Source organism: Mycteria americana, chromosome 5, assembly GCF_035582795.1.
Source record: "Mycteria americana isolate JAX WOST 10 ecotype Jacksonville Zoo and Gardens chromosome 5, USCA_MyAme_1.0, whole genome shotgun sequence".
Lineage (NCBI taxonomy): Eukaryota > Metazoa > Chordata > Aves > Ciconiiformes > Ciconiidae > Mycteria > Mycteria americana.
This window is the reverse complement of record NC_134369.1, coordinates 37,893,950-37,917,421: the sequence shown is the minus strand read 5'-3', so window position 1 is coordinate 37,917,421 and position 23,472 is coordinate 37,893,950.

The window sequence follows — 23,472 nt, the reverse complement described above, 5'->3', positions numbered from 1 at the left end:
TTAATCCATTCAGTTGAATGACTGCACTCTATTATTTAAGGACTTGGTCAGAGGAGTTTCATATGCATGAATTAGGTACCTGAGCCTGAAATCTCACGAAAAAATTTGTCATGATATGCTGAAGTTAGTCCTTAGATTTTTAAGCTTCTCTTCTTATTTTGATCTTGTTTGTTTGTTTGTTTAGTATTTTTTCCTCTGTAAATTACAAACTACTTCAAAAGGGGCTCCTTCCTTCCCTCCTTCCTTCCTTCTTTCCTTCCTTCCTTCCTTTCTTCTTTCCTTCCTTCCTTCCTTCCTTCCTTCCTTCCTTCCTTCCTTCCTTCCTTCCTTCCTTCCTTCCTTCCTTCCTTCCTTCCTTCCTTCCTTCTCTCTTCCTCTCTTCTGTCCTTCCTTTACTGTGTATAACTTAAGTATTGCTGGTGAACATAACTGTTTGGCTGCCTTTGTTGCCAAATGATTGAGTTGTTAAAGCTCTCACCGAGTCTGGTATTCTGTAACAATACATCATGACAATTGTTTCAACATTCACTGCTGGCATGGCATTGTCTGCCATGACCTATTCAGATACCTTGTTCCCTCAGTACTATGATGTACTTCAGTCTTTTAGTGCACTTCAGTGCATAATCGCTTCCAGTGCTGTAGCCTGTTAACATGGGGGTATGATGGAAGAAATAGAACAGAGTCTTCCCCCAGATTTTGCAACTCCCTTTTGCCAGTCCGTAGCCCTCTGTCTAGATTGTCCATAGCCTTGCACCTAGATATCACAGCATCCAGCAGTTAGTTTACTGATCTGCTACACTACTTTTCTTCTTGCAGTCGTGACGGTTGCATATAATGTGATGCTCAAAATTAGTAAAATACTGCCTGTTGCCTAGACTTACAGTCACAATATTAATGTGCAACACTGCAGTAACCATTAGATTTATTAGATTCTACCATGCACATTTGTAATATGGAAACATACACGCATATTTGGAATATAGAAACCACACAGATGCAGAACATTTTACAACATGTATTTGAGGCAGTTTAGAATTACTCCCTAAAATGTTCCAGCATGTGGAGAAAGCCAGATTGTCTAATTTCGAACAACACTTATGAATAAAGTCATAGAAAACTTGGTTACATGGACTGAAGAAAATCTTAGCTGTGGTCTCCCAAGGGCTACTCACAATGGAAATGTGATTAAATCTGACCAGCGGGGGCTTCTATGTGACAGTGTATTAGAGAACTAAGCAACTAAGGTCCATTGCATTAAGAATTAGTTCTCCGATAAAATTGTGGTTTTTAAAGACTGTCAGCTGTGTGGCATCTCAAAGAAGCATTATTATTTCACTGTAAAGCAGTCCAAAGGGAAGACTTCTGTGCAAAAGCATACAGCTGGAGATGTGATGACCCAATGGCTAAACCTTTTTTTACCATTATTTCTTTGGTAACTGATATCACATTAGGTTATTTCCTGTGCTTCTTTCTTTGGTTAAAAAGACCCACTAGGTATTTTTTTTGCCAATGTCAAATATTCTGATTAGTCAGTAAATCTGACATCTCAAGTATATACCACTGAAAGAAAGAGTATAGAGATGAGTGGTTGGAGAAACTGCCTGGTAAGCAAGCTTTAAAACACAAACAAAACATTGTCCAAGTATTGAAGCCAGAGAAATTAGACAAAAGTCGGAGATCAATTCAGCTGTCACTAGAGGAGGAAATGCTCTTTCAGATTGCTGGTTTAACAATCAGATGGAGAATTTAGCTGGGCTTTGCTTTTCTTATTATTAAATCAAGAGCCTAAAAATATCAGGCCACTGTCACAAATAGAGCTGGGCAGGCTATTTTTAAGGAAAATTTATTTAACAAAACCTTTGTACAGTGTGACTGACCCTTCAAGTCCAGTGACTGTTCTGCTGCCTTTGGCATGATCTCAGAAAGGGAAGGAGGACTAAGGAGATGACAGAAAATGTCTGGAGCTCCCAGAAATACTCTTTCAGATCTAGCGTTCGGTAGAAGACAAAGAATTGAAAACGGCTATTTTAGAGCCTAGTCAGGGCAACCTGAGAGCAAGAACAAAAAAACTGATGTAAAAAGCAGTGCAAAGTACTTCTGAGATGGAGAAATGTGTTACAAAAGAAGGCATTGGAGAAAACTTGCTAAAAGTGTGATAAGTAGGTGAAATCTGAGGAACCGAAAAGATGATAGTCAATTTCTTCAATGAGTGACATGTAAAATAGGAAACTGGAATAAAAGCACAAATGGATGGTAGGCTTTAAGAGCCTAACAAGCTCTTCCCCAGGAAGGGCTCCACAGGTCTTCAGTGTGGCTTTGTGCACCTATAACCAGTGCACCGGCAGCAAGGGTTGTGCTCATACAGGCCCTTCACCTTATGCTTTTCCAGGTGATCTGTGCCTGGTACCAAGCCTCCTGTCAGACGACTCCCTCGGCTTGTAGCGGATAAGCTGGACAAGGATCCTGCTTGCACACTGCCTTTTTTGGCTGCCTTTGAGATCGTATCTGCTGTCTGGAGGCCCCAGCAGCCCCTGTTGCTGTCCTTGACCTTCATATGATGCCTATGCCGGCTGAGCGCAGGCTGGTCTTTTTTTGTCAATTATGTGACGTTAACAATGTGTTTGAGTGGCCCAGGGATGGCTTGCTGATGCTTCGTTGTCACTTCAAAGACTGCTATTTGTAACTGTGCGTGTTGGAACCGTATTCACACAGGCACTGTGTCTGCTCCTTGGCTGTGGGAATGACAGGTTGACCGTGCTTGGATGATGTTGGGCGTTTCTTGTGAATATATGTGAAAAACACCTCCTTTCTATGAACTGTCTTCTGGACAAACCTTTTACTGCATGCGTGTTTGGGACCATTTGACTATCTCATCTGCTCTTATACATAATATACACCATGGCATTTTACATAGATATTTTCACAGAAGAAAAGCAAAAGACTTACATGCTTCATAAAGATATACACAGAAAGTTATTTTTTAAAAAAATATTTTTCATAATAATTGTGGGTAGGTGATTTTCTTGAAGCACACACACTGACAGTTTATGTCACACTTTATACTACACCTTGGGAACAGATAGGCTGGTTTGTAAAAAAAGGCCAGGCTCCCTGTGAGAATTTGGAGCATGATTAATGAATTCTTTAAATTCTGAGATCACATTTTAATGCAAAAAAAACCCAGCACCAAAACCCCAAAAGAAAACAAAACAAAACAAAAAACAACTCAAGAAGACTGTCAGTGGGAAGTATGTATTTAATTTCAGTAGTGTTTGTTTGTATGTCCCCAGAAAACTGTATTTCTTCTACCCAAAAGAGAAAGGGAGGGAAAAAACCAAGGTCATCATGAAACTTAAAAGGAAAGGCTGCCCCAGAAAAAATAGTAGTTCTGAAGAATATTAGAGTTGTCATAATGCTGCAACATTCTTATTAAATTTGAACGTGATGATGTTTCGGATGGTAGACAGATTGGTCTGCAAGTTGCTGGGCCCTGCATTTGAACCTCCTCTGGAATGAAGAGCAGAAGAGGTATCTGGTGGTGTGTAGTGAATACACATACTTTAACCACTTTGGTGCAAAATGCAGAATCTGAGCTAACCCTGTCAAAGAAGAGCAGTCTAAGCAGAACTATCTACGTTCACAGGGAAGCAGATAAGGAATGCTTACTAGTCCTGCTTTGCTGAGAGGGTGATAACCTCTGTCAGCAGAACGGAACAGGCAGCTGGGGGAGCAGGTAGATTTGTCAGACATAGTCTAATATCCAGCTATGTCTGACCATGCCTTTAGAGTGCTGTGCACTGTTTTTTTGTCTGAAAATCTTTTTACATACTTAAATTCTTTGAATTTCTTCCTTGTTATAAAGGAATGCAGACTATGGTTTGTGAGAGGTCCACACAGACCTGAAATCATGGTAGATTCCAAATCCTATTTTGTTTGGGAACTTCTGTTCATATGAACAATGAACAATGGAATCTATAATCTGAATTGTAAAGCTAGGTCGTTGTTCAAATAAAAAAACACTCTGGAAAGTCCCATAGAATAGGGAGGAAAACATTTGTAATTTAGAATTTGGAGGTTTCCATCAGAGCATCAGAACTGCTGTCCTGTTCACAGTCCTTCAGCATCTTCACCTTGGAAATACTTTGGGTGGGTGTGCCAGTTACATAGCCAAGGTACTGCTGCCCCATGGCCAAACATCACAAGCCCGCTGCTGGCCTCTTCCCCTCCTCACAGTGAGTGGCTGACTTTTTATCGCAGCCTTCCCTACAGGGTAACCTTATAGCACTCTTTAGCATCACTGCCCCATGACCCTGCAGTCCTGGGAGTGATGGTGTCCTAGTCATGGTCCTAGAAATCCCAGTGTTTTGTTATCAGCTTTGCCATCTTCCAGTATCTTCCCTTTCAACCTGAAAGGAAAGTAACTGTCTTTGTAATCCAGTGCCAGCCTCTAGGACCTCAGAATTTCTTGCCTACTGGCCTCTTTACAGTGTATAAATGCAAAACATACTGAACATGTATTTTCTGTGTAAGAACATTATTTCAGATGACTGTCTGGCAAAGAAAATGTTTCTGGATTGGAAAAAACAGACTAGCTTGCAGACTCTGCCAAAAGCACTGAATCTTTTTTGAGGGCAGACACTTTGGATGCTTCAGCTGGCAGAAAATCGCTGAGGGGTATTTTTCAAAATATAAAGTACTGTTCTCTTGAAAATGCCCATTTCTTTAGAAGAATGTAAAGTGTATTCACAGGATACTGGAACCCAGCCACCTGACACTGCTAGAGTAGGAATAGTTCTTGCAAATCAAAATTGTACTTTGTATTTTAATAGTAGTAATAAAATGGACTGAAGGAAACTCTTGCACTTGAGTAGGAGTTTATTTTTAGGTAACTCAGTAGCTGAAAATAGAATTTCCTATACATAGGAACCACATTTTGCCTCTGGGGTGGGTGTTTCTGTCTGGGCAGGCTTGGATGTGACTACTGGTGACAGATGAATTATCAGTTCTGCACTCATGGCAAGCCACACTTGCATCACTTTGGAAGCTGAACGATGAGCTGCTGAAATGCTGAACCCAGAGTCTTAGACATAAACTCAGAGAAAACAAACATCTATCCGTGTTATGGGCACCAGTTCTGTAGGCATTCTCCGAACTGCATTTGGAAAGCGGTATCCTTGCTGACTGCTACCTCTTGGGACTTTTAGAAATGTTTGTGAATGAATTATGTAAAAGTCTGCCTTTTCTCCCTTTGGTTCCATATTTCTGTTCATGTTTCCTTTCATCGCACATCTCTGTGAGAGAAGTTCAAACAGTCTGGGGGAGAGGAGAGGCAATATAGGCTGTTGGATTTGTGGACTGGAACAGTAAGGATCATGTTAAGTATTGCCTGCCTGGTTCTGTTGAGCTGATCTATAAATTATCATTACACAACTTTGTAACATGAGCTATAAAAATAAGTATTGAGAAATGAATAGGTCAGAGAATGAGAGTGAGTTCATTCTGTTGTGATTTCAAAACCACAATAGTTTCCCCCTTTCCTCTTCTTCCCCCAGAAGCAGAAATGAAATTACGTCATTTTACCTAGGTTTATCTGTCAGATTTTCCATAATTTGTTTGTAGATTCAAGAGTTCAAGAAGTTCAAGAGTAACTTATTTATCTTTATTTTTAACTGGTTCTTTTTTTTTTCTTTTCCTAATTTATTGAAAAACAGCCATTCACAGTATATTGGATTCTAGTTATTTTTCTTAATTATTAAAAACGGGTTTTGTTGGGGTTTTTTGTACATGCCTTTGGAAAAGGATACATTGAGAGCTTTCCAGACTGTAGTCTAACTGCACAGAAGATACGGTATATACATATTAACATCAGTACTGCTGTATTGGTATCAACAGTTTTTCACAGTCTGGACGGATTCACTACTCAGAAAGCGGCTTTGGTTTTGAACTCAAACTGTTAGCAGCAAAAGGTGAGAATGAAAAAAATCACTTGTACAGCTATGGTGCATAAAAATTTGAAAACAAGAAAAGATTACTGATTTCATAAATGGAAACCCAAAGATTATTAAATGTTGCGATTAATACATTGTGAAATAGTTTCTTCTGGAAATCAAAATATGTGAATTAAGCCCCTCTGATACATTCAGAGCACTGAAGATATCTTGTATGCCAGTCAGTGTAGCCTTTGAAAATGAACAATGTGGCAGCACAAAACATACTTCTTCCTATTCAGGTATAGAGAGTGCACAGAAAGCAAGACAGTGCAGTAGTAGAGGCCCTTAAGCCGGTGTCCACACGGCGTGGTGCAGGTCAGGCAGCACGGCTCTTGGAGCAGCACAAGTGAGTACTGCTTGGTCCGTGTGGATGCAGCTGTAGTGATTCTGCTTTAGAAGCCCCCTCATATGGCAGTAGTTGAGAAACTGAAGTGCACAGTTTAGACGAGATAGGAGGTTGAAATCCTCATTCTGGGATATTTGCAACTTCAGGAGACAAGCTCAGAGGAAAGGAAGAGGTATCATTGCCTAGAAAAGTGATTCTGAATCAGAAGGAATCTAGACTATTAAACCCACAGTTTAAAAGCATGGGATCTGCTGAAATGGTAGCTTCATCTCAATGGAAAATAATAATAATATCTATTAATTCTGATATTTAAGTGTTCTTTTACATTAGGTCCTGCTATGTATTCAGTGATTTTTTTAAAAAACTGGTGACTACCTGGAAATACCTGGAAAACCAGTTCTGTTTAACATCTTTATCAATGATCTGGACTAGGGGATTGAGTGCACCCTCACTAAGTTTGCAGACAACACCAAGTTGGGTGGGAGTGTTGATCTGCTTGAGGGTAGGAAGGCTCTGCAGAGGGATCTGGACAGGCTGGATCGATGGGCCAAGGCCAATTGTATGAGGTTGAACAAGGCCAAGTGCCAGGTCCTGCACTTGGGTCACAACAACCCCATGCAATGCTACAGGCTTGGGGAAGAGTGGCTGGAAAGCTGCCTGGCGGAAAAGGACCTCGAAGTGTTGGTTGACAGCTGCCTGAATATGAGCCAGCAGTGTGCCCAGGTGGCCAAGAAGGCCAATAGTATCCTGGCTTGTATCAAAAATAGTGTGGCCAGCAGGACTAGGGAAGTGATTGTCCCCCTCGACTCGGCACTGGTGAGGCCGCACCTCGAATACTGTGTTCAGTTTTGGGCCCTTTACTACAAGAAACACATTGAGGTGCTGGAGCATGTCCAGAGAAGGGCAACGAAGCTGGTGAAGGGTCTGGAGCACAAGTCTTATGAGGAGCGGCTGAGGGAGCTGGGGTTGTTTAGCCTAGAGAACAGGAGGCTGAGGGGAGACCTTATCGCTCTCTACGACTACCTGAAAGGAGGTTGTAGCGAGGTGGGTGTTGGTCTCTTCTCCCAAGTAACAAACAATAAGACAAGAGGCAATGGCCTCAAGTTGCACCAGAGGAGGTTTAGATTGGATATTAGGAAATTTTACTTCACTGAAAGGGTTGTCAAACATTGGAACAGGCTTCCCAGGGAAGTGGTTGAGTCACCATCCCTGGAGGTATTTAAAAGACGTGTAGATGTGGTGGTTAGGGACATGGTTTAGTGGTGGGCTTGGCAGTGCTAGGTTAACAGTTGACTTGATGATCTTAAAGGTCTTTTCCAATCTAAACAATTCTATGATTCTATATGAATATCAGTACCAAAGAGAGACCCATTCCAGTACATCTCCAGGTAACTCCTAGGACAGTTTAGTTACAAGTCACGATCTATTCTTGAAATGCTTTCTTCTGTTCTTGGGAACAGTTTTCTAAAACCATATTCATGTCAGAAACTTGCTTCAGTGGAAACTCAGTTCTTCGCTGTTACCAGCCAGTGCCATACTAACTGAGCTAGAGAGTTATGTTTCCTCAAGCTTATTCTTTATGTCCCCATGATTCCTGCCTGCACAGTTCTGGGCACCCGGGCTCAAATGGGACCGTCTGGGTCAGATGTTTTGGGTTAGGCCCACTCCTATCAGTCATGGAGACGTAGCTGAGATCCAGAATGGTGTCACGTTTCTTTGCCTGGTGGCCCTGTGTGCAGAGAGAGCTGGCTCCTTCCATGCTCATGTCAGCCTCGGCCAGCAGAGAGGCCACCTGAGCGATCAGGGCAGCGGGGGCTCATGTGGGAGCTCAGTCCTGCAGCTGATGTGACAACGTCCTTGGCTGGCTGAGCTTCTGCATGAGATGTGGAGGGATCGGTTCCCCTAGGACTGAGCTGAGGCCAGGTAACTCAGTGATGCTTCTTATGCACTTTTTCTCTAATGGACAGTGAGAGATGGGCTCCTCCAGGGTGTGATTACAGGAATAACTGTCTGATGCTTTTGCTCTGACTCATTCTTAAAAGCAGCCTATCAGTCTCCATTGACTATTTTGGGAGCCTGGCAATACACATATCCCCAAAAACTCTCTTTGCTGAATGACTAAGGAGACAGGTTCCTAATTGGCACTCTGAATCGTCTTGCCGTAGCCAAGCATCTTTTAGCTGTTGAAACATCTAAGCTGGATGTATCTTAAGCCAGTCTCTGATAAAATCAGGAATCAAACCCAAGCATCCTAGTTCACAGATTTTTTTTCCTGTAACCATTAGAAAACACATTGTACTTTTCTATCTCTAGGTATTTTCCATGATTTCAACTTCCTTCTGAAACTCAGACGTAAAGCTGCTTGCAATATTCAACTTTCAGACACACAGAGGAAAAACCTGATATAAATATAGAACCAAAGACGGTTTGTCAATTTTTTTTTTTTTTATTTCATAAGGTATAAATTTTTATGAGCTAAGAAGAGGTAATAATACCTTTTATTTGATTTGGTGGTTTTGTGTCTGTAGTCTACTCACTTGCTGCAGCTCTCTGAGAATTTTCTTTTTTTTACCAAATTAGATGCAAATTGTTAAATCTATCTTAAATGTGCACATGCCTGAGCAGTTATAGAATCATTTTGGCCAATATGTGGGTTTTTTTAAGATTTAACTATAAGGAGCACATTTGTTATAACTGAAGATTTGGGTTCAGTGAAAGTCTATTTTCCATAAATGATATTCAGACACCTTTAAGTCATATCAGAGGGAGCACATGTGCTGTACTGGGAGCTGTGCTAGGAAACCTGTCTTCAGCTTCTCTTCTGGAGACTCCCAGTGCAAATGGACAACACTTGAATGTTTATGACTCTTACATGATGTAGCACCCTCTGATTTCCCCTGTCACTTTTCATGATTTTTCTCTTTGTGTTCAGCCCTTCTAGGGTGACTAGTGTATGCAGTCCCCTCCTGGTCTTCGCTAAACTGAGGAATGATGGTTTGATCTGGAAATGTTAGCTCTCCAGAGAAGAAATACAGGAGCAATTCTGCAGGATGCTTGTATTTTTAGTCTCCTTCCTTTCCCAGGCCTTATCTTCATTTGACAAGGCACGTGGTTCCAGCCTAGAGAGACTCTGGATTAATGCCTATCATTTTCTCATGGGAGTAGTCGTTGTGAACCTCCTGGCTTTATCTTTCATTGCCTGGGTGGTTCCTCAGTTTTTTCCAGGCAAGCACCATGATTCTTAACCTCAGTGATAAGCTAGATGAAGTGGTTCAGGTGCCGCAAGTAGTAGCTTGCAGTCCATTTGCTCCTTGTGTAATACCACTCTCATTGTTTCTGGCAGGTAATGCTCGAGTTTTCTTTAGCTATCCAGGCTTCCCATCCCTGGCAGTGTTTATGCACACCATTTATATATCTGGATGTTTGTCGGTTTAACAATCACCTTCTGTTATAAATGACATTACTCAACGTGGAACTGAATATATTTTTTTATGGCTATAAGTCTTACAAATATTACTAGTAATAGGCTACAATAAGGTCAAGATGAGAGAGGGGGGTCCCTCTAATGTGATCCTTTTTTCCTGGTGTTGCTGCTCCAGTCAGAGAAAAGGATTAAAAAAGCACCTGTTGTGCAGATGCTTTTGTATGCTGATACATTTAATAATGAAGCAGTTTGTTCCTCTTCCTTCCCTTACAGTATGTATATTGCAAGCTTGTGTCTAGTTTAATCTCCCTGCTTAACTTGTGGTTTCCTGCTTAGTTTTTAGAATTGTTTTCTATTTTCTCATGAATTCCAAAGGGCAAATTCCCTGTGAATTCATGTGTGTCTGGCTCACAGGAGATACTGATGGCTTGATCTATGCAAAGTCTCACTGCTTACTCTTATCCCTCAATGTCTGAGACTCTTGTTCCAGGATAAAATAGCAATGGTCTCCAAAAGGAGAAGACCAGTGTAGTACATGCTCTGGCAGACATGACAGGTACTATATATAATCTAAAAAAAAATCAGAAGTTTTAGCCTGGTATTTTGGAAAACAGGATTGATTTCTCAGCATATTTTCCAATGACACTGTGTAATTCCTGCTTGGGTAGACAGGACATTTGACAAGGCCATCTGTGAATAATTAGAAAGAAAATCGTCAACTGTTTGAAAGAAATCCTAGATAGGATCTAGCCTATGAAGTAATTTCTGGAGGACATGAACTTATTTAGTAAATAAATTTGTAAGTATGAAACAACTTTTTAGGAAAGGTAAAAGGTACTTACTTCAGATACCACTCTTATGACACCTGTCCTCACTTAAACTTTGGCTTGCATATCATTTATCTAGCATGAATTTGAATGTGATAGAAGGACATGTATTGAGAGTTTTAGTCCCAGTCGATCATGTATAATGGGACACCTCACATATGAAAGGATTATTGTGATAAATATGCCTCAACTACATTTAAAAAAAAATTTAGAGCTGAATTTTTGCAGTCTCCCATATATATGCGATATTACATATGTATCTGTACTAAAAACTTTAAAAATTGCTGAGAAAAGTTCTGCAACTGGAAGTGAATTAAAACACTAGCAACAAAAATAGTAGCTGGATCTATGGAGAACAGAATGGTGACCCTGAGGGTTTTACAGGAGTTATGGGCTGTTTTTTCTCAGGACCTGAGTATGCAAGATCTGTACTTGAGTGCATGCTCAACAATGTGAATACATTCCCTTTTAATGGTTTCAAACATTTCTGTGGTCTAGATTCAACTGCAGTGAAGCTGACATCACTTGAGTAAGATCCATAGTTGCATGTACTAAACAAAGCTTGTGATAATCCACTGATGGTAGCTGAAGAGGTGAGGTATTGAGGGGTGTAAAAGGGAAACCTTCCCTTAGACATGAGATCTGATCTGGATATGAGGATATAAAGTAATTTCTGTCAAGTTAGCTGGTCATTTTTGAGATTGTGCTGAAACACATACACCACTGGAACAGGGCAGTGTTCCCGTCTGAGTCAGACAAAGAGTCTCCTTTCCTCATGAGTTTCCCCCCATCTGGCTAACATACCTGCCTTACTAATAAAGTTGCACACCTATTCTAATATTCAGCTTCGTTGATCAACTTCGCATTGATCTTTGCTCCTCATGCTCTCAGTGGGAGAAATCTGAATTGTCACTGTCTGCAAACACAGTTTATAATGTCTGAGGTTTCCTACATATTTCTGAAGAATTTAATAAGAAGAAACGTTGTGATCCATAACACATTTTATCAAGCAATTCAGTTACTGTCTAGAAAGAGGAAAAGCTAGCCCAAAACCTCAGAGGAAAAAATCAAGGTGTTACTGAAGCCCACTTTTATTAGTTGGCTTCCTTTCCCATTGTCTTGGACCTGTTTGCACTAGAAGAGTGTGAGTTTGTCACTAGTCTGTTAGTGTTTTCTCATATTTCATCCCATGTATGAAGCTAGCTGCTTCTGTCCACCTTTACTGCTGAGGACCTTTTGATTATACATTCCTGCATACTGAAACAGAGAGGTTGCATTTCCTACTCATACAAGACTTGTTTCTTTGTGGTGGCAACCTGTTCTCAAGGAAAAGAGAGACCACTCATTTCCGTACCTTCCTGCGATTATTCTGGTAATGCGTTTGCAGAAAGCCAGCCAAAATCAAGCCCTCTAAAACCATCCTAATACAGATCCAGAACAGTGCTAAATTAGTGTATGTTCATTAATATGGTAAATGTGTATGTTAGAAGGAGCACGTCTGCATTTTGTATTAGTATCTGTAGTATTTTTCTTGTAGTCTATGAATGTAATTAGAAAATTAAGAAATATTAGTACTGTACTAAAGAATTCATGCATTTTAATGTCATGTGCAGACTCGTTCAATCATTTAGTTTATTTTCATGAGTTGAGTGTGAAATATATATTGGATTTAGAAAATTGCTATTCTCTTAGTGTTAGGACACTCTGAGGACTGTTGGTCCATACTGTCTGTCTGCATATGGTGCATTCCGGGAGGCTGGAACAGTACAGCTGTTCCAGCTCTTGAAAGAACAGCTCTTGAAAGAACAGCTAACAGGCGTTGCAAAGTGCACAGGACCTCACTTTGAATGGGTAAAGCAACTTTTCAGCTCAGTTGCAGCAAAGTACTGAAACTAACAATTAACTTAAAGCATGTGAATGCCTTGCTGAAATCGGCAAGATCATGGATGAGACAGAAATTAAGCACATACTTAAGTGCTTTGTCACACTGGTGTTTCGTTGAGTTAGGCTATTCTGATGGAGCTGCAGAATGTGCAGATTGATAGCTCCTCCACCTCCAATCCTCTAAACTTTCTCCCATAAACTCAGAGGCTTAGATGCTGAAAACCATCTAAATAGAATAAGCACTTTTGAAAATGTACCCAAAATTTCCAAGGACAAAAATTTCATATCTGTGCGCAAAAATTTAAGCTCAGAAATCTTTAGCTTACAGCCAAAAGAAATGGTCAACTACTTCAGTGGTAGTAAATGCTTTATTTCATGCTGGCTTCAGATACGTGTTGGATCCTGATAGCATTTGTGAAAACCAGGCCCTTTTATTTTGTATTTGCAATAATGTCTTTCATGCTTGACTTCTGGCACTAAAGTTTAAAAAAAAAATGTTCTTGGAAAAGGCATGTAAGTTTGAATAATTATCTGGTTAATAGATTGAAACTCATTTCCATTTAATAACATTCTGTTCTTCCCAGAAGCATACTTCTGTAACAAAGGGCACCTCTGTTTGAGTTTAAATGCGCCAATTTGGTACAACCTTCCTTTGGTGTCAACAGATATTATAGGCAACATGCACTCTCAGGTATGTTTGTATGCGCTTCAGTTGGAGCAGTCATCCCTGTCCATTTTGGGGTTTTTTTCCCTCACTGCAGTGTGCAGAATCCTTTCTAAATCAAGATCCTGTATATCACTTTGCACCATAAAATCTGGGCTTTCTTTTGAAGCTTGCACTTACAGCTTCTAGCTGTAACTTCAAGTATTCTCCTACTAATATGGGTATTTTTGGACTCAAATTGCAAATGCATATGTGATCTTTTCTCTGTGTATTGATCACCTTTTCCTTCATCACTCCCATTCCTTTTACCAAGTCTAAATGAGACAAAATAACAGGCTCAGAAATCGGCTTCCATCTCTCTAATCATTGGATTCATCAGCTAAAATGTGAGCGACGCCTGGGGAAAAAACCAAGTCTTTCCTCAGTTAATTAAGGATGTACTTTCTGTAATTAATACAAATTATTACTTAAACAACTTGGAAAAAAGGAAGCAAGGACAATTTCTTGGCCATGAATATCAGAGCTCTGCCAATGCATTTAAGGAGGTCAAATGACCTGACAACATGCCTGAGCCCTCATCTGGTAAAATAATAAAAAGGCATAAGAATTCCTGTGTAGCCTTCCAATTTAAATGTGCTAAGGGATTTCTTAAAAAAAAATGTGGTATGGGGGGCAGGGGAAGTAAATATATTAAAAAGCAACGATGAAATTATTTTATTTCTGTCTTCTAAAATGAACAGCTGTAATATGTTACCGCATATTGTCCTCAATTATGTTTCTTCTTGGCATAGATAAGTTTCTGACTAATTGAAGGCTAATTAAAGAGATTTTCCATCTTCTGCTTTTCCTTGCTACAGTTCTTATATTATCATGTTGTTCTGTCACTTTCTTATGGACAGGAACATTCTGTGCGGCAACGCTGTACCGTACAAGCAACTGATTAAAAAAAATGCACCCCGTTTGGTTTTGAAAATACCCTGCATAAAGATACTGTTAGCATTTTTCAGACCTTCACCACAGGCCTGATCTGGTGAAGTCAGTGCAAGTCTTTCCACTGACATCAATGGGCAGTGGATCAGGGCTCATTTACGTGCTACTTCTAGCTGTGTTTTCTCCATTCTTTAATTCTGCAGTGTTTTCATGCTGAGATTTGTCGAAGTTGATAGAGACAATTCTTGCATTTTTTTTGTAATTCTACACAAATGGCAAATTTTGTGTTTATAACATCTTCTAGTCCAGTGAGTTTTACAAGCCATTTAAAGATCCTGTCGAAAGAACCAATAGAAAGAACTGTATTTGTGCTAAGAGGACATAGATGGACTGTGGAGGAGCAGTTTTGGCTAAAGACCACCAAACCCCAGAAACTTCTAATGTAAAGGCCACTGTGGAACTTCAAGGTTTCAGTTTCAACTTCTGTGTGCAGAAGGCTGCTGTGTATCCTTACATATCTTCAAAGCACCTCCCCTCCCCCAACCTTCAATTTAATATTAACCCTAATAGGCACTGTTTTATTTGATATTTGCCAAACTAAAACAAAAAAAAGGAAAAATATGTGGTTTTTATTTTGTAGAAAAGCACGCTTATCTCGGTGTGAGTGTTCTGCCCTTTTTAAAATCAAAATGGCCTGCAGCTGGCCAAAGCTACTCATCCTAATTGTCTATTCTGGAGTAATTCTGGATTTAAGCAAGGAAGAGCCTGGGGACCACCAGTTTCTGAAGGGGAGGACAGTTGGGTTGTTCCTCTGGAGAATAACTCATCTGCAGAACTGAAAAAGGGGAGGTGAGGGAAAGGAAGCAGCATGGGGAGCTAGAGCAAGATACAGGACACTTATGGCATCTGGGGTGGGTTAGCCTGCCTTCTCTCTCAACTTTGCAAAAATCTCGACAATTCAGTGATCAGAAGAGCCCCAGGAATGACAGAAGGAGGAACTGAGACAGACTTGCTCCTTCTCCCCTCATAAGAGTGATAGGACAGTGGTGAGCAAAGGTCAGTATGGGTCATTCGGTCTTCCTGTAAACAACAGCAACCTTTTTCACAGTGAAGCATTGCTGTGCATCACATTTTGGTTGTCTCTATAAAAAGAACAAAATACCTCCCCTCGTCAATTCCCCATCAGAGTACAGTAATGAAATGCCCAGCTGCAGATGCAGCAAAATCCATTCCAGTTCTGCTCAGTTATTGTCTGTCTCATCTTTAGCAGATGGCTGGACGATGATGTCTGCAGTAATAAAAATATTAAAAACAAAAACTGCCAGCTGAATTGGAAAACTGACTAATTTCTATTTTTATAATGTGGTACATGAAGCCATTATATCTGAAGCCAGTAATGGCCATATTCAGCAACAGCCATGTGAGAACATTTAGTGGCAAGATGAAGCACTACCGGACTGCTCCATCCCTAGACTTCTGGAAAGAGAGGGCACCTCACAGCATATCCAGAGCAGGCAGGAAAAATCTGGCCAAAGACAGCCCCGTACTACTTCCATATGTAATTTGAAAGAACAATGTTAGCTGTAACACACTGGTAGCAGCAAGAGACTTTCTTCCTCACTGAGGCAGAATATCTCTGAGGCTTGCTTCGGCACCGCTTGCACGAAGGCACATACATTGCATAGCCAAGCACTGCATGGCACCATCGTGTTCACAGTGATTAGTACCACGGCCATGCCTTTGAAAGAGCACAGCCTTCACTCGCTTTCCAGGTTCTCCCCTTGCTCCATGGCACGTGCTATTTTTTTAGCTGTGGACATAGAAACGTAATGTTAAATGTAAGCACAGTTTTTTACAGTTAAACTGTAAAGCACCATTGCTCAGGTAGACTATTTTTCTACTACAGGTTCTATGTTCTGGATTATACAAAAATAGAGGCTAAACTAGGTATGAACTGAGAGCTGACAGAAAGTGATGAACAGATGATGCTGTAAGAATACTCACTGGATAATGGTCTTAATTCTCTTTATACTGGATGTATCTCTAAATGCCATACGAGCATACAGCACTAATTCATTCACTCATGTGAGTGATATCAGGAAGAAACCATTCTTTCAGTCCTGGAGAGTGAGATTCTATCACTCTGTTATTGAGGTGCATTGTCTGGATTGTATTGGCAACTTTTGTGAATTTTTAATTTACTCAAAACAGATTAAGGCTTTTGAAAAGGACAGGTGATTTTCAGAGCTGTGGGTTAATAGCCCATTGTTTGAAATACAGTAGAGGATCCCGATTTTCAGGAATTACTAAGCATCCTTCTTGAACTCAGACTCCACAATATCTTGATTATCTCCAATAATCCTATTGTCAATATCCTGACATTTAGAGCATCTAAACAGTTTAGCAGTTCTGTTACTTATATCCTAGCAGTAATATTCTCTGTTAAATGGCTGTCCTAAGATTATACTGAGATTTGGGGGTTTGCTTTTTTTATTAAACTCACTGGGTTATGAAAACACCAGTTTTGTTTTCTTTATGGAAAGTGCTTGAGGAATCTGACTTCTGGTGTCTCAGATCTTATGTTTAATCTTAATTAGCATTATATATGTTATTAAAGAGAACAACCTCTGGACTTCTTCTATCTTTCTATTCCAAGTTCCATTCAGCAAGGGAACATGAAAAAATGAAGAAATGTGAAATGTTGTCCTGTTGCAGTACATTAGGCTCTTAAAATTTGTAGTGCACTATTTAGTGTTAGTTTACTCCAGCTTCTATGGCCAGGAAATTAATTAGTGTATTATTTGAATGAAGGAGGATGCACAAAGCAATTTATACACATCTTATCACTTATATTTGCTTGAAAAAAAAATTGCTTTCCTGAGTGTTTGGGAGAAAACAGATCTTTTTTTTCTTTTTCTGGGACTGTGCACACCTTTTTTATTGGTTTATGTTCGGATGTATGTACTGAGTAAGACTCTTACTCTCCCCTTGCCATCCATTGTAACCTGACAACTATAGTGATAGGTTTCCCTTTCAGTGAAAGATAATGATGGACCAAACCTTTGAAAACTAGGGCGTATAAGTCATTCCTTATCTTATTTAGCCATTATAAAAACAAATGCAAAATGCTACTGGCCCACCTTATTGCAGTGTGAGAAATAGTGTATGTGAGCAAAGGTGTTTTAGAACTGCCAATGCAGACTGATTGAAGGGAAATTATTCTTAATCGTGGTTTGCTGTTTTCCATGTGATGCTTGTCATTTCATAATCTCTAAGAGAATATAAAATTTCTCTGTGTGTGGTTTTGTCCATTAAGGATTATGTTTAAATCTGAAATTCCTTTAGATATCAAAAATGTACCTGAACCCTTGTTTATCTACAAATAAGAAACTTTTAAAATAAAATACGCCCTCTCTGACTCCAGCAATTTGTCACTAAAGGATTTCCTGAGCTAGACATGGACTCTACACATTTAACAGACATTTATTCCATGAAATTCTCCAGTCTCCTCTTTATCTCACTTAAGCTTCACACGTGCATGCAGTTCCACACCTTAGCGACGTGTTCAGTGAAGACGTGCCTGCTGCTGCTTGCTTTGAACCTGCCGCCCATTAGGTTCCATTCATGGTCTATACTTCTTATATTTGAAAAGATGATGAGCGATCAGTCCCAATCCACCTTTTATTCGCTTCTCATGATTTTATAAAGCTTTGTCATACTTTTGCCCAGCTGAGTCCTTTCCAGGCACAAGAGCCCTAGCTATTTGGCTGCTCCATGTATGGCAGCTGGTGCACACGCTACCGTTGCTGCTGCCCCTCTCCGTACCTCTCCCAACTGCATTGTATCTGTTCTTGAGACTAGGGACTCACCTGCACATAGGATTCAAGATGTAACGTGGGTTTACACTGTGGCAAAGCTCTGTGCTTTTTCTAATCTTTGTTCCCTACCTAATAATTCCTATAATTTTATTTGCTGCTTCAACAGCTACCGAGCAGTGAGCTGATGTTTTCCTAGTTCTTACACCTGTTATAGCTTCCAGACTTTTCCTGTGGTGATGGTGGTCATCTCAGAAACTCTCATTTTATATACTTGGATATTTTCCCCCTCATTTATGAAGAACCATTTACTCTTGGCTATTTTGAATCTGCCACGTGCTAGTTTCATCTGATATCCTCTATTTCTTCTATTGGAGAAATCTGAAGAACCAGTAGGCCTCAAAAAATATATTTGATTTATTAAATTATCCTTTTTCTCTATTGTCGTGTTTAAGAAACAACTCATACTAATACATTCCACAATGATCAGATGGTCAAACAGTGAGTAATTTTTAGAAATCTTCTAGGATATTTTTTAAAAAGTCAGTTCAAGAACATTTTTATGCATCTCATAAAAGTGGCAGGAGATATTATTGGAAGAAATCATCTCCATTCTCCTTAATAAAATCTCTAAAACAGGTATAGGATAGAGTTGGATAGCTAATGTGTTATCCTAAATTAACAGCTTTGAGGCAAGAGAATTTGCTTGTAAGCTTTAAAGGACTGAATGGGACACTACTGAGAGAGAGAATTCTCCCAAACATAGCTAAGCCTGGCACAGAGCCACTCTAAACATCTGGTTGGACAAATGTTAAAATCTCTAGCTTGCAAGTAATTGACTTTTAAATCAATAGAAATATTTTATTCATTATTTTGCCTTCATTTAATTTTGTGAAGCTGAAGTATTAGAATGTAGTCAGGTAAGTTGCTCCTTTGCATGCTTCTAATACAACCTCAGAACTGGTCATATTTTGTAAAATGAAGCTTAATCCTTGATACCAATTTTTCATTTCTAAATTCCTATATGTTTTTCCATCATGAATTACAACAGATTGTATTAATTAGCTACAGTCATTTCCCATAAAAGAAAATAACTAAACTGGCAATCTCTAATGCATTGTAGGATGGAGTTTGCAGTGCATTTTCAACTATCACACATAATGCATAATCTATTTCCTCTTAACATCCTGTAGCAAGGAGACATACTGGACTGGTGCATGCTTCCTATACTACCTCTGAGGGGAGCCATTATCCAACAGTTCTGATTAATGCCAAGGAAACCATATATTTTTGTAATCCTTGCAGGATTACATGGGCCTGATTCTACTCCTGTTTAAGTGACGCGAATCAGAAATGGTCTACAGCCACATAGTCTGCATGGTACATTTCAATAGAACAGACATAAAATAAGATTAAAATCTTTGCAGTACAACCTGGTGTTTTCAGTATGGTACAAGGATAAGAAAAAGTAAAATGAAACTGCGGAGAAGAAATGACTTTCAGCTCTTTTTCATTTTAAGATCTGGTTGTGTGTGATTTGGTAAAGCTTATTCAGGAGAGAAGACATTCTCAACTACTCCAAACTTTGATTATATATAACTATATAAACATAGAATATTACTGTTGATTTCAACATCTGTTTTAATGGTACTTTATCCATTTATCTGAAGTTGAGGGCATGTTCTGCAATTTGAAATTTCATTTTCAGCTGAAACCCTGAGTGACAAGCATCATTTTTAAGAGCATAATTTCATTTGGAAAGGTGGAGGGGAGGTATAGAAGGAGGTGGAGGAGGAGAGATAAAACAATTCAATGAACAGATGGGGAAATGGTATATAATCATTATTGGTATGTTATGGCTGGTGTTGGCAAAGAAAATATCCAATGACTTCATGCATTTTGCATTACTCTCTAGCCTACTGGAGTTTGGTTTGCAAGTGTTCTTAAGTGCTGAATTGTCCTGATATAATCTTAGGAATATAGTTTATTTTTTGAGGAGGCCAGCAGCAATAGGACTGAGAAAATGTCATTCTTAATTACAGCGCTCTGAGAAGCACTGTCTAAAAAACTCTACAAGGAGTGGGCAAAAGATGTAGTTCAAGGCTGTATTGTGGGTGAGAGACTAGGGAAAGCTTTTGCTGTACTTTGAACATGTGCTATTCCATGGGATATTTACTTTAAATACAGACTAAATATGTTTCACTGGTTGCGGTGAAGTCTAGAGTGTGTAAGACATAAAAAACATTCCTTAAAACTGGGTAACTTCATATTTGAAATACACCACTGTTTTTCATTATATTTTCTACTTAATCTCTGTATTTGCTGATATTTTTATTTTACACCTCCTAGAAGTCAAATGACTGAAAAGTTAACTTTGAAAAAATTTTAGGGCACATGCTCTTCAAATGGCTCAAAAATAAGTCAAAGTAAGTTGTTTCATCTTCACTGTGTATCTCCTGCTGACTCTTAACCAGGCTCAATAACAGTGTGACAATGCCAAGAAGTGCTTGCTGAGATCCTACTGTCATCTTTAGCTTATGCTAAAACTAAGAAAAAAGTCAGTACCAGGACAAAAATATGAACGGAGTAGTTGGTGTAGTTGGTACTTCTTTTCTTTTTTTTTCAGCAACGTTGTTTTCTTCTTAGTGGAGGATTGTCAAGAGAGCAAAGGTAATGGTGTCATTTCATGTCCCCATCTCCTTATTTCAGATATGCAGAGCAGACCCCAAGAAAGCTACGGGTTCTAGCTTTTGCCTTCTATTCTGAGAATCTTAACAATAGTGCAAATTGTGGGGTTTTGCAAGGAACAGAGGCACTTATGGATTGGAATTTGGACTGAGACCACTACTAGATCATTTCACACAGAGTTCCAAAAAAAATAGAATCCCCAAAACCCAATCATATGATAACTTCTGGCTGAACTCCTGCCCAACTTGAACTGGAATCAAATGTTGCTTTAGCTAAACTAAATTTCCCTTGGTCCTGGCTTTCAAATAAAGCAGTTGTTATTTTTGTTTTGTTTTTCCCTATTAAATGAACAAATCTGCTTGGGATGTCCTTAAACCTCCATGCACTGATTCACTCCAAATTAATAGTAGATGACTTTTAGACAAATGATCTGAGTTACTGATTTCATGGCTGGAGAGAGTGAGTAAGAAGTGCACTCTGTCCCTTGGCTGTCATACACTGCTTTACCATATCTCCATTAACATCCCAGTGAATGCGTTGATTACTGCTCTGGATTCTCTATTTAATAAACTGTATTAAACTCTCCCTGGAAAAACAAATTAGTAGTTTGGCTTATCTGTTTTTGTCTGGCACAATAAGCCATTTTTTCTAATCAGCTGATTCGAAGTGAAATGGGGAGACAAGTTTCACTTGAATTGCATTGAAGTGCCTCCTGCTTACAACTATACAGCTCTGCTGACAGCTCACGCACTTAAAATTTGGGCAAGATTTGCATGGCCCAGTACCAAAATAACATATTACAGTAGGTTTTTTGAGTGCTTGAAAGGCATGGTGATGACCTAAGACTAGCATTTAGTCCAAACCTAAAGATCTGTTCCAATATATTCCAGTCAATCCTTACCTTGGGATTTAGGACTAAAGGCAGGGATTCAAAATCTGCTTTTATTTATCAACACTGTGTGGGAGACCTGCAGAGTTTAGAGCAGAATAACTTTCAAGTCTATAGGGATAAACGTGCCATGTGGTTCTGGGAGAATCCTGATCATTTTCTCAGATAACTGTTTCTATACCCACAAATCCCTAAGTTTCTTCACAGCCACCTTGGCATGAGACATATCAGGGGAGAGGCTAAATATCAAAAGACCTAAAAATTTAACCTGTAATAAAATAGATGTATGTCAGCATTAAATTCCAGCCAAAACATATTGGCATTTACCAAATTTGGAGAGGAAGACACTGCACTTCAGATTGCAAACACTTTTTTGGGGGAATGATGAAGATTTTATTGTAATTGCAAGTCACATGCTTGCAAATTGCCTAACAAAGCTCTTATTATTCCTTTTCTGTTTTTTTTTTCATGGCATGGAAACTGAAGTTGAGATGCTCTTTTAATTCTTAAATGTTGAGATAGCTAACAGAAAGATTTGGGCTCCAATTCAGAGTGGGACAGGTGGTATGGATTTATTTGGTTCCCAGTGAAGAGTGCTTCCAGCAGCTGCTGAAATGGAAAGCAAACAAATGAAGCTTGAAATGGAGGAATAGCTTAAGCCCAAGTTTGTAACCATTAAATTTTTGTTTCTTTTCCTTGCTAACTCAAAGATGTATCTTGCCAACTTTTCAAAAGCGTTATACATATGCATGAAACATATGGATCTGCTGATTCAGGTCATAAATTGTAAACACCCCAAGCCATGAAGCAAAAGGAGGCAATAGCTTTTACAGTGTTGCCTAACAAAGCACTATTCCATTTTTAAGAGAGCAAAAGGATGGGAGCAAAATCTGCAACCAGCTGAATGGACGTGTCCTGAGCAAGCCAAATACTTTTCTCTCAAATTGGGCAGATGTAAACAATCTTGTATATCGTTGAGCTTCACCTACTGGCACATTTATTACCTTAGTACGGGTATACAAAGGCCTCTCTATTAAACTAACCTGCTAAAAGCCTTACAGCTTCCCAGGTATTGTTTCCTCCTCCCTCTCATTCGTTCTGTTCCTTTATTTTCATTCTCTTCTACTTGATCATTAAAAACGAAGGGAAAGAAATGAAAATAGCAAAAGAAAATGGGAGAAAGAAGGAAGAAAGGCAAGAAGAAAAAAATGCACTAATTGTTAAATCAAAACCTGAAGGTTTCAATACCTTCAGGTTTTTTGAATTTCTCATTGAGCGCTTAAAAAATGTAGAGTAAACATGAAGTTTTTTGAATTTTTCTTGAAACATACTTGCCATTTTTCACCCAGCACTGCTGCCAACTTTCTGACCATGTAGTACAAACAGCTTTTCAGCTACTCCTACAATGGTGTATTCAGAAAAAAGATGCATGTGCTAATGGCACCTGCACAGCCATTCATTTATGGCAGTCAAGGAGCAAGTGAACATGCCAATCAGATAATATATGCAGGTTGGATAACTATATATCTAACTACCTGCCTGTGTGTGGTACTGTAGCTAAGAGAAGGCAGTGGGCTGACATGGAGGCTATGTTCTCCAGGGTACATCCATTTTGTCCATAGCAGGAAATTGTTTTTGCAATAATAATGTATAATTTACATTATCAGTATAGTGTAAAATAAGTTGTCAACCTTCTGAGTTGCAGATTCAGAAGAAGAAAAATTAGTCTGAACCAGTATGTTTCTCAGCATCAAGTGTATCTCACTTTTTCTTGTAATATAAATATATGAAAATCTTTTAATATATATAGTTATCTGCTTGCATTAAAGAAATATTTTGTGTGTGTGTGTATGTGTATACATATGTATACCATATCTATATGTGCGTATGGTAAGTATATTTCTTTAATGCAAGCAGATGACTACAAAGAGAATGTTCATCTCTGGTACTGAAAATATTAAGGCCTAAGGGATATTGGCTAGACGCACTATTAGAGCCGTGAAATAATTCTTGCC